Below are 14,411 nucleotides of genomic sequence, written 5' to 3'. Positions count from 1 at the left end.
CAAGGTAATTGGTTCCATTGTTGTACTACTCTTAACAGTTAAGAGGTTTTTCTTTATATTCAGCCTAAATCCAGCTTCCTGTAGTTTGAGCCTATGATTACGTGTCCTGCACTCTGGAATGACCAAGAACAGATCATGCCTCTCCTCTGCATGACTGATTTTCAAGTATTTGAAAAGTTCTACCGCATCTCCCCTGCTCTATCCCCTTTTCTCAAGGCTAAACATGTTCAGCTTCTCCAGTATTTCCTCATAGGGCAGAGTGAAAGTCCAAATTAGCCCCAGAAGAGACCTGCAAGGGGAAAAATTGGGTGGGAGAGAAAAGAAACAGAAGAGAAAGGGGAATTGTTGGGCATTCTAGAAGAGGAAAAAAAAAAGAATCCTGTCAGCTGAGAGGAGAAGAAGGCTGGGTCCCTCCCTGGATGGGTCCATGGGTAGACCTCCAGTGTTTAACCCTCCTGCTTTGCGGATTCTTTACCAGCTGAATTCACTATGCCACAATGGTAGTTACATTACATTTGCTAGATTCATAGACACCTGAACCATTAGGTGCTCAGAGGCAGCCACTTGCCTCAGACAGCAGATTTTGCAGTACCAATGTATTTTTGCAGTCTATCCAAGGCATGGATCCACATCAATTTTAATGTATGGTCATCTCCAAATTATTGCCTATCTTCATTTCCTCAGTTGTGGCACTGGTGTGAGAGTTTGTACTGTAAACTCCATTGAAGTGGCATATTTTCTCCCCACGTGTACTCTGCAGGCAGCTGTCCATGGAGTGCTCATGGTGTTGATTATGAAGATGAGGCTTTCCGGGTCTCAGAGAATGAGCTGTAATGCCAGGAAGTGGCTGTGCTTCCCTGAATCTCCAGGCCAGGCAGGAGCAGTGGTGGAAAAGAAACAAATCTTGTTTATTATGGGGTGGTCATAGTGTTTGTGTACCCAGCTCCAACCCTCTCCAAATGGCACCAGGCCTCGCTGGCTTCCTGTGTCTGTCCAACATGACACATAATATACTTGCTTAGGAGCTCAGACAGAGAACCCACAATGCCTAGCTCACTCCCTCAAACATGCATGGAGAAATATTATGTTCCCAATTCCTGTGACATCACAAGGCCCCATACCATAACATCACAAAGACCCACCCCAGGCATTGGGCCTCAGATATAATGACAGGATGGGGAAGATAATCCCATGAGAGCCACTGGCAAACAAGACAAGACTTCAAAACTATTCTGTAAAAATACTTTTATTGCTTTTCGAAAAGAGGTTAAATGGGTATCTCCCTCAGCGGAGACAGCCTGGCTCAGCTCCAGCAGGACGCCTGCCTTCTGGTCTCTCGCATCACCCTGGGGAAGAGGAGGCTTCTGGCCCTGCAAGAGAAAGAGAGAGAAAAACCAACTAAGGGGCGAGCTCGTCCACTGGCTGTCAACCGGCTCCAACCCAGACATATCCACCGACCAATGTTCGGGCAACTTCATCCCGAAGTTCCGCCTGTCAACTTCCACTGGCTTCCACCAGGAATATCCACCCGTTCATCCTTTCCACTCCGCTTCTGAAGCCGGCCTCTGCCAGCTCCCGAATGCTTGGGTCACACACACTCCCCAGCGACATCCCCACGGAATATCAGCCGGCTCTTTCACACACACATTCACACACACATTCACACACCATCCAGCCCCCCCGACACACACACACATTCACTCCCCCTCCGAGACACGCCCGGGCTTCCATCCACTGATATCCACACAGCTTCTGCCAACTGGTTTCAGGAGGCCAACTTCCACCGGCTTCATCCGCCCACCTCTGCCAGCATCCGCCTTGCGACTTCAACCAGCGTCCGCGGGCAGATTCCACCAGCTTCTGTCTGCCAACGTCCACCAACTTCCCTCCGGTCCATCGCCCGACATCAGCCAGCTTCAAGCCATGGATCTCCGCCAGCCTCAAGCTGTTAACTCGCAAGCCCACTTAGCAAGTTTAGAACTTGCCTTGGGCAGAAGGGTTGGCTCCTCTCCAGCAGCAACAGCAACAGCAACAGCAGTAGCAGCCTCTGCTCTCTCTGCCGGACTGCCCTCTGGCCACTCGCCTCCCTTATAGTCTCCTGCTCTGTCCAGCAGCCCCTTTTATATGCCAGCAGAGAGGTGGGGCCCCTGTGAGGTCACAAAAGACCCAGGAGGATGTGGTTGGGTTCCCAAGGCAGCAGCAGTAGCACCCCCCTTGGGATTGGCTGAGTCCTGGAGGTGATGTCAACAATGCCTCTGATCATGTGATTCACCCACAAAAGCTTGCATTTTATATGATTTTATATATTTTTATTAGTGGCCTATAAATGTATCCCCGTCACCAAACCCTCTGATTCTTATATCTCCCCATGCTAGCCTTCTAGGCTGGTGCTCCAGAAAGTTATCTTCCAGCATTTGGAACAAAAGGAACTTCACTAAGCTCTGAGCTAGGCAATAATAATAATAATAATAATAATAATAATAATAATAATAATAATAATAATAATAATAATAATAATAATAATAATGATGATGATGATGATGATGATGATGATGATGATGATGATGATGATAATAATAATAATAATAATAATAATAATAATAATAATAATAATAATAATAATAATAATAATAATAATAATAATAATAATAATAATAATAATAATAATAATAATAATAATAATAATAATAATAATAATAAATGAATAAGGATGGGGACAGTCACACAATGCAGCCTTTGACCCTTTTTTTGGGGGGGGGGTAGTCTCTTTAATTGCTTCTTTTTGGACTTTTTTTCTTGCCCTTGCCATGAAAAAGATATTATAAGGAGCCCATTTTAAAAAACGTAAGTGTTTGAAACACATATCAGTATTTTAACACCATCCCCGCACTACCAAAGATGCAGCTGTGTTTCAAAGATGCTCCTGGCCTTTGGAACTCCTTCCCACTGGAAGCCAGACTTGCTCCATCTTTGCTGTCCTTTCATAAGCAGGCAAAGACCACCTTCTTCAGGCAAGCTTTCCCTTATTGACTGGCTGCCTGGGTTGGGATTTTGAATGGAATGTTATGACTTATTGCTTTGAACGTGTTTTTGGTATTGATTTTGTTTACTCTTTTTAGTGGGTTTTTTTTTCCTGCAAACTCCTTTTTCCAGTAGCTTTTTAAGTGTGGCTGTCAGGAACTGAACCTGCAACTTCCAGTTGCTCCTATCACGTTCTCCATTGCTGATGCCATCATTGGCCTTAGGTGGCCTTAGCTTATAGATTCCAGGCAATAAATTTATCTATTATAGGTGCTTGCATACTGGTGTTTGCATAAGGCTTGTGTTGAAAGGTGTCAAGGAATGTCTGGGTCACATGCCTGGTCATGTGCCTGATTTGTTCAACCAGAATGTACCCCAGCACTTCATCAATCATCTGCAGGTAGCCATGGCAAGTTACTCAAATCTTATGCAAGTGCCAATAGGATTTCAATTTAAATGTCTTTTAATAGAAAGTACTTCCTTTCTGTCTCCCTTTCAGCGTTGAACACATTACTGCAAAAGTACTGCAGATAGTTGGATAGACATCCGTTTCTTTCAGGCTGGACATACAGTAGGATCCCAGTATCTGCTGGATGAGTATCCATGTTTTCACTTATCTGTGGTCTGAAATTTTGAAAACGATTGAAAGGGGGAAAAAAAACCATAGAAATAAGTATTTTCACAATGTATTTACCAGAACCGGCCAGTACAGGGAGCCAGAGACCATGCTATGTATTCTTGTGGTGGTTCAGTTGAGAACTTAACTGAGACCAGGCTGTGAGTGTTGAAGGGAATCAGCCAGGGAGTGCATCTGGAAACGATGACTCATCTACAGAATAAAATCAATAGAAACTGCAGATACACAATGGTGCCATTCCTTTTTGGAAAAAAACCTGTCTGGTTCTAGAAACTATGACAATGCAGTCAGCACTCCTGCTTTGCAGATTTTTTACCAGCAAAATTCACTGTACCACAATCATAGTTACGTTACATTTGATATGAACTTTTGGAAAACTGGATGCCTCAAAGGCTCACATCTTTGTCACTATACAGTAGGACCTTCTATCCGTAGGGCAGAGGTCCCCAACCCCCTGTCCATGGCCTGATGCTGGTCCATGGCCTGAGCCGAACTGGGCTGTGGAGAGGACTTCCCGCCCCCCGCGCATGCACTCACCCCCACACAGCTGATATTATCATCTGGCACTGGTGAAATTTAATTAAAATGAATCCAAAGCTTCTTATCCCTTTGTTCCAGATTCCAAGGCTCCCTAGTGATCTCTTTTGTCCTGGGGAAGCATTTGGGAGCCTCAGAGTGAGAGGGGAGAGAAAAATGGTCAGGACCGCCGGAAATAGCCCTGAAACTGACTACAATCATTTAGTAGCATTCTCAAGTTATCTAAGTGCTGTTAACCAAAACAGTTATCATCCACACATAAGAGGTAGGTAGCAGCAGTTTCAGTGAGTACATTTCAGCTCCGCAAGTTGATATGTGGTATTTATTGCAGAAGTTTGAATTTTTGGTTAAATTTCTCTAGCTGTGCAGCAGAAGTGCAGGGATTCACAGAGCAGAACAGATTGGATTTCCCCAGATTAGTCTGCCCCTTTTCTCATTAATTGGCACTTTCAGTTTCAATAACTCACTCTGAGATATTCATAGTAGAAAGAAAGTTTTTTCATTACAGATCAAGAGCAAACTGACAAACATAAATGCTTTCAGCAACAGAGCTCAAAAGACTCTAGAGAGGGGAAAAGCACTGGGCAGAGAGGCAGGACTCTCTTTCAACTCAAAGGGAGGAGGGAACAATTGGTTAATGCTGGATAGATTGATAGTCCCTCTAGCCCAGAAAAATCCCTCCCAGCCAAACCTACTAAAGGCAGTATGTGAGGTTGAAAAACTTCAATAGTAGTAAGGTCTGGAAGCCAAGCCCCCTGCAGAATGGTTGGAGTGTGTATTTAAGCTGGAGAAGAGAATATTCAGAAGTGATAAAATTGTCCTCTCCAAGAGCCAGCTCATTTTCTCCTGCTCAAGGTGATAGAGATCAAAGCAAATGATTCAAATTACAAGAAAGACGACTCTGACTAAACATTAAGAAGAATGTCCTGGTGGGAAGAGCTGTTCAGCAGGGGAACAGACTACTGTTGAAGGTGGCGGAAGCTCTCCTTCGTTGGAAGCTTTCCAAGAGAGGCTGGGTGGCCATCTCAGCTGCAAAGTTCAGCATTGGCACAGGGCTAGATTAGATTATGCTTGGGATCCCTTCCACCTCTATAGTTTGATGACTCAATGCCTCTGTTCCATTCCTCTACTCCTTTGACTCAATAAAACTTACCCATTTAATTGCTTGGCCTGTTATTGCATTCACTGAGCTCTTTTTTTGCTTGGTTTGAATGAGTGACGCTTATTACAGCTTGACAGGCGCTATGTCATTGCCTTCCTGTGAGTTCTACCCATGGGCCATATACTTTGCTCTGTTAATTGAACAGATTAATTAATGTAGGTTCCAGCTTTTGACATTATAAAGTGCTGCATAAAAGCTGAGGGCTGCATGGTATGACTTTCAGGGGGAGCTGCAGCAGCCCTACAGGAGGGGGATATCTCCATGAAGTCCATGCTGTACGTTAAAAGTTGTTGCCTTGCCAACACCTGCTCTTGAATGGTGCTTTTGCTCCTTGGGGAATGGGATCCCAGGAAGAGGATGAACAGGACTTAGATCATAGAATCACTGAGTTGGAAGGGGCCTATAAGGTCATCAAATCCAACTCCCTGATCAATGCAGGAATACAAATTAAAGCAGATCTGACAGATAGTTGTCCAATTTTCTCTTGAACGCATCCAGCATTGGAGTGCTCACCACCTCTTGGGGTAAATGGTTCCATTGTCGTATTGCTCTAACAATTAAGATTTTTTCCTGATATTCAGCTTGAGCCCATTATTATGTGTCACACACACTGGGATGATTGAGAACAAATCCTGCCCCTCAAGTATTTGAAAAGTGTTATCATATCTTTCATTGACTATGTAAAAGCCTTTGACTGTGTGGACCACAGCAAACTATGGCAAGCTCTTAAAGAAATGGGAGTGCCTCACCACCTTATCTGTCTCCTGAGAAATCTATATGTGGGACAGGAAGACACAGTTAGAACTGGATATGGAAACACTGATTGGTTCAAAATTGGGAAAGGAATACGACAAGGCTGTATATTGTCTCCCTGCTTATTTAACTTGTATGCAGAATACATCATGCAAAAGGCCGGATTAGATTAATCCAAAACTGGAATTAAGATTGCCGGAAGAAATATCAACAACCTCAAATATGCAGATGATACCACTCTGATGGAAGAAAGTGGGGAGGACTTTAAAGAACCTCTTAATGAGGGTGAAAGAGGAGAGAGCAAAAAATGGTCTGAAGCTCAATATATATATAAAAAAACACCCTAAGATCATGGCCACTGGTCCCATCACCTCCTGACAAATAGAAGGGGAAGATACATAGGCAGTGACAGATTGTACCTTCTTGGGCTCCATGATCACTGCAGATGGTGACAGCAGCCATGAAATTAAAAGATGCCTGCTTCTTGGGAGGAAAGCGATGAGAAACCTAGACAGCATCTTAAAAAGCAGAGACATTGTCCTGCCAACAAAGGTCTGCATAATCAAAGCTATGGTTTTTCCAGTAGCGATATATGGAAGTGAGGCCTGAACCATAAAGAAGGCTGCCGAATTGATGCTTTTGAACTGTGGTGCTGGAGGAGACTCTTGAGAGTCCCCTGGACTGCAAGGAGAACAAACCTATCCATTTTGAGGGAAATTAACCCTGAGTGCTCACTGGAAGGACAGGTCCTGAAGCTGAGGCTCCAGTACTTTGGCCATCTCATGAGAAGCGAAGACTCCCTGGAAAAGACCCTGATGTTTGGAAAATGTGAAGACAGGAGGAGAAGGGGACGACAGAGGATGAGATGGATAGACATTGTCATCGAAACTACCAACAGGAATTTGACCAAACTCTGGGAGGTAGTGGAAGACAGGAAGGCCTGGTGTGCTCTGGTCCATGGGGTCACGAAAAGTCGGACACGACTTAAAAACTAAAAAACAAAAATCATATCTTACCCCAGTCTTCTTTTCTCAAGGCTAAACATGCCCAGACTTCTACAGTTCTTCTAGTCTTTCCCAATAGGGCTTGGTTTCTAGTCCCCTGATCATCCTTGTTGCCCTCCTGTGAACTTGCTCCAATTTGATGACATCCTTCTTAGAGCTCAGTGTCCAGATCTGGATGCAGTACCTCACAGGATTTGGAGACTATACTTCTGTTTATGCATTCTTAAATAACATTTGCCACATTTTTGCAGCCACATCACACTGTTGGCTCACATTCAGCTCATGATTTACAACAATTCCAAGATCCTTCTCACTTGTCAAATTACTGAGCCAAGTATCCCCCATCTTTTAACTGTGCATTTGGTTTTTAGCCCCTAGGTGAGGAACTTTTCAGTTATACCTGTTAAATTACATTCAGTTGTTTTCAGCACACTGCTCAAGCCTATCGCACTCTTTTTGAATTTTGTTCCTGTCTTCCAATCTATTAGCTGTTCTCCTTCTCTCACCGTGTTTCATTTGCTGAAGGTTCATTTGAACTTCCCCTTGCTTTCACTGTCATCAAACAGTTTAGAAAAGAAGTCTGTGGTACTCTAGACGAGGCAAAGTAAGCCTAAACATGTCACAGAACCAGACAATGGTTTCCTGTTCTGTTATTGTTCCTCAGTGATGCTTATAAAACCCTTGGTACTGACCAATAGAGTCCCCAGTTTAAAACACTACCATCATACTGTTTCATTGAAATCTATGTTTCTATTAACATAAACACCAAGACTTCCTAAATCAAGGAGGAAGTACATCTGAGGGCTGTTTGTATAGTTGCCTGCCACAGTGGTTCCATATGTACTTTTCTCAGCTTTGTTTTGATTAGGGAAGGTATGTAAGACCTGGATATTCTGCCTGGACAATGTGTTTCTCCTTGAGACAAGAACAGTTCAGAAAGAGGCAATAAGTATAACATCTCTTCGTGTTAATCAGGGTTTTCTCTATGCCACTGTAATGTGGGAGAAAAATGCAGGCCATTAACGTTTGATGTGGGAAGGAAACCTCTATAGTTGAATGACTAATGGAAAAGGGCCTCCAAGGGCTGGCAAAATGTATTTCTTCCTTGTTGTTTTATTGTTCCCTTTCAAAAAAAAATTGCTGATAGACAATATGTATCTGGATGTGATTTTTAAACATTAATAAATAAACAGATTCTGTGCCAGCAGGCCTACCAGGAGATGGTATAAACATTATAAAAACATTTATCTTAGAGAACCTCATCATCTGGTTTTCCGTTCATGTTTAGCCTTTGGAAGTCACAGGCACATAACAAATGTCTCTCCTGAGCAGTACATATAATTTGGATGAGCCATTTAGGGATATGTTATTGATTCTGTGTTGTACTGATGCCTATTTGGACATTCAGTCTTGTCATGCACAAGGATCACATAACCCACCCTCCACCCACCCCCCGTTACAGCAGCTCCATTGGCTGCTGATCTGTTTCTGGGCACAATTCAAAGTGAGGGTTTTTAACCTGTAAAGCCCTAAAGAGCTTGGATCCAAGGTATCTCAAGGACCGTACCTCCTTTTTTTGAGCCTGCCTGAGCATTAAGATAATCGGGGGAGATCTTTCTCTCAGTCCCAGTACCTTCACAGGTGCATTTGGTGGGGACACAGGAGAGGGTCTTCTCTGTGGCTGCTTCCAGACTTTGGAACTCCCCACTTCACCCCCCCCCACACACACAGGATGACCCCATCTTTGTTGTCCTTCCGCAAACAGGCAGAGACCTTTCTCTTCAGGCAAGCTGTTCCTGAGGGACTGGCTGCCTGAGCAGGGTTTTTCAGGGGATGGTCCTGCCTTACTGCTTTGAATGTGTTTTTCGCATGGCTTTTGTTTGCCATCTTTTAGGGTGGCCTTTGCTGGATTCTTACTTGTACTTGTGTAAGTACTATATTTAGCTTTAAATATTGTCTGAATAATCTCAGCCGCCTTGGGTCCTTCTTAAGAAGGAAGGCAGGACAAAAATATTTTAAATTAAAAAAAGAAAAAGAATAGCCTGAGTAGGAAACCCGAGGCACAATTGCTGCCCCGGCCCCTTCTGTTGCACTACATACATTCGCCTTCCTCATCTAGAATCTGCAGTTTCATGGTTCACTATATAGAGCAGTACATCATTTGTGATCGTTGTCTCTTTGAGGATTAGCTTGATCTATGATGATGATCCACAATGCTTCTGTGGTTTCCCACTTAGAATGGTTACGAGGTTCCATTGGCTACCATGATAAATATCAATCACACGGAATCCTTTTCAGGTAAACGGGCTTCAATAATTTAACTGCAATGAAAGCTTTTATTGAATTTACTAGATTTGGGGCAACCTGTGTTCCCTTTTTGCCCTTCCTCTTGGGCACGCTATTAAATAATGCATTGTCTTCTAAATTCAAGCAAAGCTCAGTGAGAGAATTAATTGGATTTATGTTTTTCTGACTAATATAAGTCTTTGTTGCTTAGACTGAAAGGAAATAAAACCTCAAGTGGAATTAATGACCCACATTTTGACACCAGGAAGTACATTTTCTGAGTGGTGTGGTTTTGGTGCTTGCCACTTAAGACAAGGCAAGTAAATCCTAAAATATACAGCTCAGGGGGGTGGCTTAATGGCCACTTACATTGGGATTGTTTTCTCAGGATTTAAAAACTCTTATTACAGAAAACAGAACAGCTTTCATGACGACTGGAAAGACATAGGAACCTTGTCTTTCATGCCCGAACATCTCGGATGCTTTTTTTTTTAAATGAGATTTTTGTTTTTCAGTCTATTTGGAGCTGTTTTTTAAACGATGCCATTCTCTGCGTAGGAACAACATATATCCTTAAAAGAGCCTGAAGTTAATCTGACCAGAGCTGAAGCCCCACAAAATCTTGTCGTACAAGACTTCTTTGTTACACCCTTGAAATGTAGCTTTCGGAAAGCCTGTCCTCACAGAGAAATCAAGTGGCTTCAGACTGTGACTATTCGTGCAGTGGGTTTCATCAATCATATCCATTTTCTTCCCTTTTAAAACTGGCACAGTCAATCCCCAATTTAATTAAGGAGCTGAAAACATGGGACAAGACATAAATAACATGGGCACAGTGCAATACATGAATGTATAACACAAATGTATACACAGATATGGCTCTTGGAGGTAACCTAGAGTTTCTGCTGTTTTTATTAATGAAACAGATTGTGCTGGCTTGTTACAAAGGTGTTTTTCAATTCCCTCACATATTTATTACCATGCCTTACAATGGCATCCTCATGAAACGAATGTGAAATTTTATATCTTATCCTCAGTCAAATATATAAACATAATTGTTAATCTTGTGTGCCATTCACAGCACTGGTGAATTATTCATTTAGAATGCTACAGTGCCATTTTATAATAAATATGCCCTGACATTCTGACAGTCCCCCCCCCCCAATTTTTCTGAAGCCCCACTTTTTTTTTGTTAATGCCAGGAAAAGTAAAATGTACCTTATTCAGAATGAACATGGTGAGGGCAGACATAAATGTAACCTCCTCCTCGAGTAGCGATAGCCAATCAGATGTTGGTGCAAGTCAAAATCAGATTTTTTCATAATTATTGACTTTGAACAATGTCCCATCTACTCAAGGTGATGGGTAATTTGCACACACCTTGATCATGCCAAATGCTGCATCCAGACTGCCGAGCGGAGGTGTTCACAGGGGAGGACTGACATTTCTGTTGCAACAACTTTGCTGGCTACTGGGCCTTTTCTGAACACAATTCAAAGGAATAAATCCTGTTGGCAGAACCTTTTGTGGCATAACCTGCACCAGACACTAGAAACATTTAATTTAAAATAATTATAATCTTTCCATCTCTCTCCTTTTACATTCTGAGGTTTCCTCAGGCTCCCTTTTGCCCTGGGGAAGATGTTGGGAGCTTGTGTACAAAAAATAGCTGCTGGATAAATGCCAATGGTCCTGATCCTAGCTGCTACCAACTTTTTATGATTAAAGGCTAAAGTGTCTCAGAGTTTTGAATTTTTGGTTAAATTCCTCTAGCAGTGCAGCAGAAGGGCAGGGATTCATAGAGCTGAATATCTGCATGTTTCCCAGAGTAACTGGCACTTACAGTTTCAATAACTGACTGAGACATTTGTAAGAGAAAGACTAAAAATGTTTCATTTACTTACAGTTGAACAGATCAAATAGCAAACTGACAAACATGACTGCTTTGAGCAAACTTCAACAGATTAAAATGAGGGGAAAGGCCTTGAGTAGAGGGACGGGACTGTCTTTGAATTTAGAGGCAGGGATAGTTAGTGCTGGATAGATTGACAGGCACTCTAGCCCAGAAAGGTCCCTCCCAACCAAACTACTAAGGGCAGTATATGAGCTTGCAAAAACTCGAACACAAACCAGATTACAAGGCCCTGAGTGATAACCTTAGATCAGTGGTTCTCACTCTTGGGTCCCCAGAGGTTCTTGAACTACATTGCCCAGAAGCCTTCAGCATTAGCTGTGCTGGCCAGGATATCTGGGAGTTGTAGTCCAAGAACATCTGGGGATCCAAAATTGGTAACTACAGTACTACCTTAGATCTTTGTTTCCCCAGCAGTCACTTTTCTCAGTGATTCTTGGGACCTCATAACTCTAAGCAGATAAGTAGATTTCAAAGTTGACCTCAATCTTCTATATTGGTTCTACTGCAGCCCAATAAGCTGCAGGATTCAGAAACCATCAGTCATTGTAAATGCATCTACCGGTGCTTACTGCTTATCAGTCCTATCCCTTGACAGAATTCCTGCTTGAACCTGTCAGGGTAGATCGAACGTGACCAAATTAACATAAGTACCATAGTTACCAAATTCTGTAGAAACTTGATCAATGATAGCCCAATACCCTCCAACAACATAAAACCTTTTCATCCCACCTAGTTCAATGCAAAGGAGGCTAACTATAGGGAAGATATTGTAGCTGAGTACTGTAATTTTGAAGAGGACAACTCGATTCTATCTCTTTCATGGCCTGTCCACATTGGCATATAGCTCATTTTATGGATCACTGTTGGCATTATTTGTATTGATCTAAATGACAACATCCACACATGTTTCTAGCTAGAATGATCCATCCTTCCCTGTGTCGCACTTTTCTGGCACAGCAGTAGGACATGTATTCTTTTTTGGCACATTTCAGTGCAATCCAGAATATCTCTTTGTTATGCCTACGCAATCCCTTGCACCAAACTGACACTAGAAGTGGCATTAACTCTGGTGACAACCCTGTGATGTATTAGGGGATTTGTGGTGTTGAAAGGGAGGGCAGAGAAACATCCTCCCTTATTTTCATTTTCTTCTTTTTAAAATATTTCCCTCATTGACACAGTGAAATTCTAGTACCGTGCTAGGCTGATGTATTCCTGTTTTGATATGCCACCAGATAAAAGAAGAAGAAGAAGAAGAAGAAGAAGAAGAAGAAGAAGAAGAAGAAGAAGAAGAAGAAGAAGAAGAAGAAGAAGAAGAAGAAGAAGGATCTCCAATGTGGATGGAAAGATCTCTCAAGTGAGAGTTAAAACAGATCGCACTTAAGATATGAACCTTTTAAGCACAGACTGGACCACACCAAATTTCCCAGTGTAGACAAGCCAAAAGTACACAAGCATGGGATACTGAGTGCTTACAACTGTTTGGAAGAAGGCACTGGATCCTCGTCTTGAGATATCTTTATTATATACATAAAGTCAGGTTACCCCATTGATGTTTCATATGTGTCCTCTGATGAAAGATCAAGTCTAGGCTGCAAATTGTACCAATTTTAAACTAATAGAAATATTCTTCTTTATATAAAGTACTGTACTTCCATCAAATTGATTGCATCAAACTGATTCAAGTCTATCTGACCCTTCTCAGAAATTTGTACCTAGGTTTTAGAAACGGGGAAAAAGACAGTCTTTCACCCCTTCCCTCAGTATCCTGGTGCTACTTCTGCCTGGCAATGTAGACTGAAGCAAGCAAACTGCTAATCATTTACAAATGTATACAGGCTTAAATAGTCTAAACATGAAGAAAGAAGCTGGGCTTCTGTCACAGGGTCATTCCATTCACAAACCGTTCCCAAACAACCCACACCAAGATTTCTGATTTAAAGCAAACAAACACCTTCCACCCCAATAATTGCAGACTGGAGCCAAAAGATGGCAGTACTCATCCACTAGTCATCTCCCCAGGAGGTCCCAATATTATTGGAATAGTTCATCCTGAAATATTTTTGCTTCCTACACTTCCAACAGGGCATCCATTTTTAAAAATTAAACATTGTGATACTTACTAGTGTTTGTCATTGTATGATACACACTCGCAGAACATAAGTCTACATATGTCCACATGTATTTCTTCTACTCAGAAAAAAGAATCTAATTGAGAGTGAAAGAGGAGAGTGCAAAAAACGGTCTGAAACTCAACATCAAAAAAACTAAGATCATGGCCACTGGTCCCATCACCTCCTGGGAAATAGATGGGGAAGATATGGAGGCAGTGTCAAATTTTATCTTCCTGGGCTCCATGATCACTGCAGATGGAGACAGCAGCCCTGAAATTAAAAGGCGCCTTCTTCTTGGGAGGAAAGCGATGACAAATCTTGACAGCATCTTGAAAAGCAGAGACATCACCTTGCCAACAAAAGTCCGAATAGTCAAAGCTATGGTTTTTCCTGTCGTGATGTATGGAAGTGAGAGCTGGACCATAAAGAAAGCAGACCGCCGAAGAATTGATGCCTTTGAACTGTGGTGCTGGAGGAGGCTCTTGAGAATCCCCTGGACTGCAAGGAGAACAAACCTATCAGTTCTAAAGGAAATCAACCCTGAATGCTCACTTGAAGGACAGATCCTGAAGCTGAGGCTCCAGTACTTTGGCCATCTCATGAGAAGAAAAGAGTCCTTGGAAAAAACCTTGATGTTGTGGGGATGTGATGGCAAGAGGAGAAGGGGACGACCGAGGATGAGATGGCTGGACAGTGTCTGCGAAGCAGCCAACATGAACCTGACACAACTCCGGGAGGCAGTAGAAGACAGGAGGGCCTGGCGTGCTCTGGTCCATGGGGTCACGAAGAGTCGGACACGACTAAACGACTAAACACACACACACACACACACATGCAGGTACAGGATTGAATCTTTTGTCTGGATGCATCTTGGTGGCTGTTGCTAGAAAGTGAAGCTGATTGTGTGCTTTCAAAGTGTCCACTGTGAGAAGAACAAGGTTTTAGTCTGGTTGAAGAATGCATTGGTTTTCCATACTTTCCA

This window comes from Pogona vitticeps, chromosome 1, assembly GCF_051106095.1.
Source record: "Pogona vitticeps strain Pit_001003342236 chromosome 1, PviZW2.1, whole genome shotgun sequence".
NCBI lineage: Eukaryota > Metazoa > Chordata > Lepidosauria > Squamata > Agamidae > Pogona > Pogona vitticeps.
Note: the sequence above shows the minus strand (reverse complement) of the source record.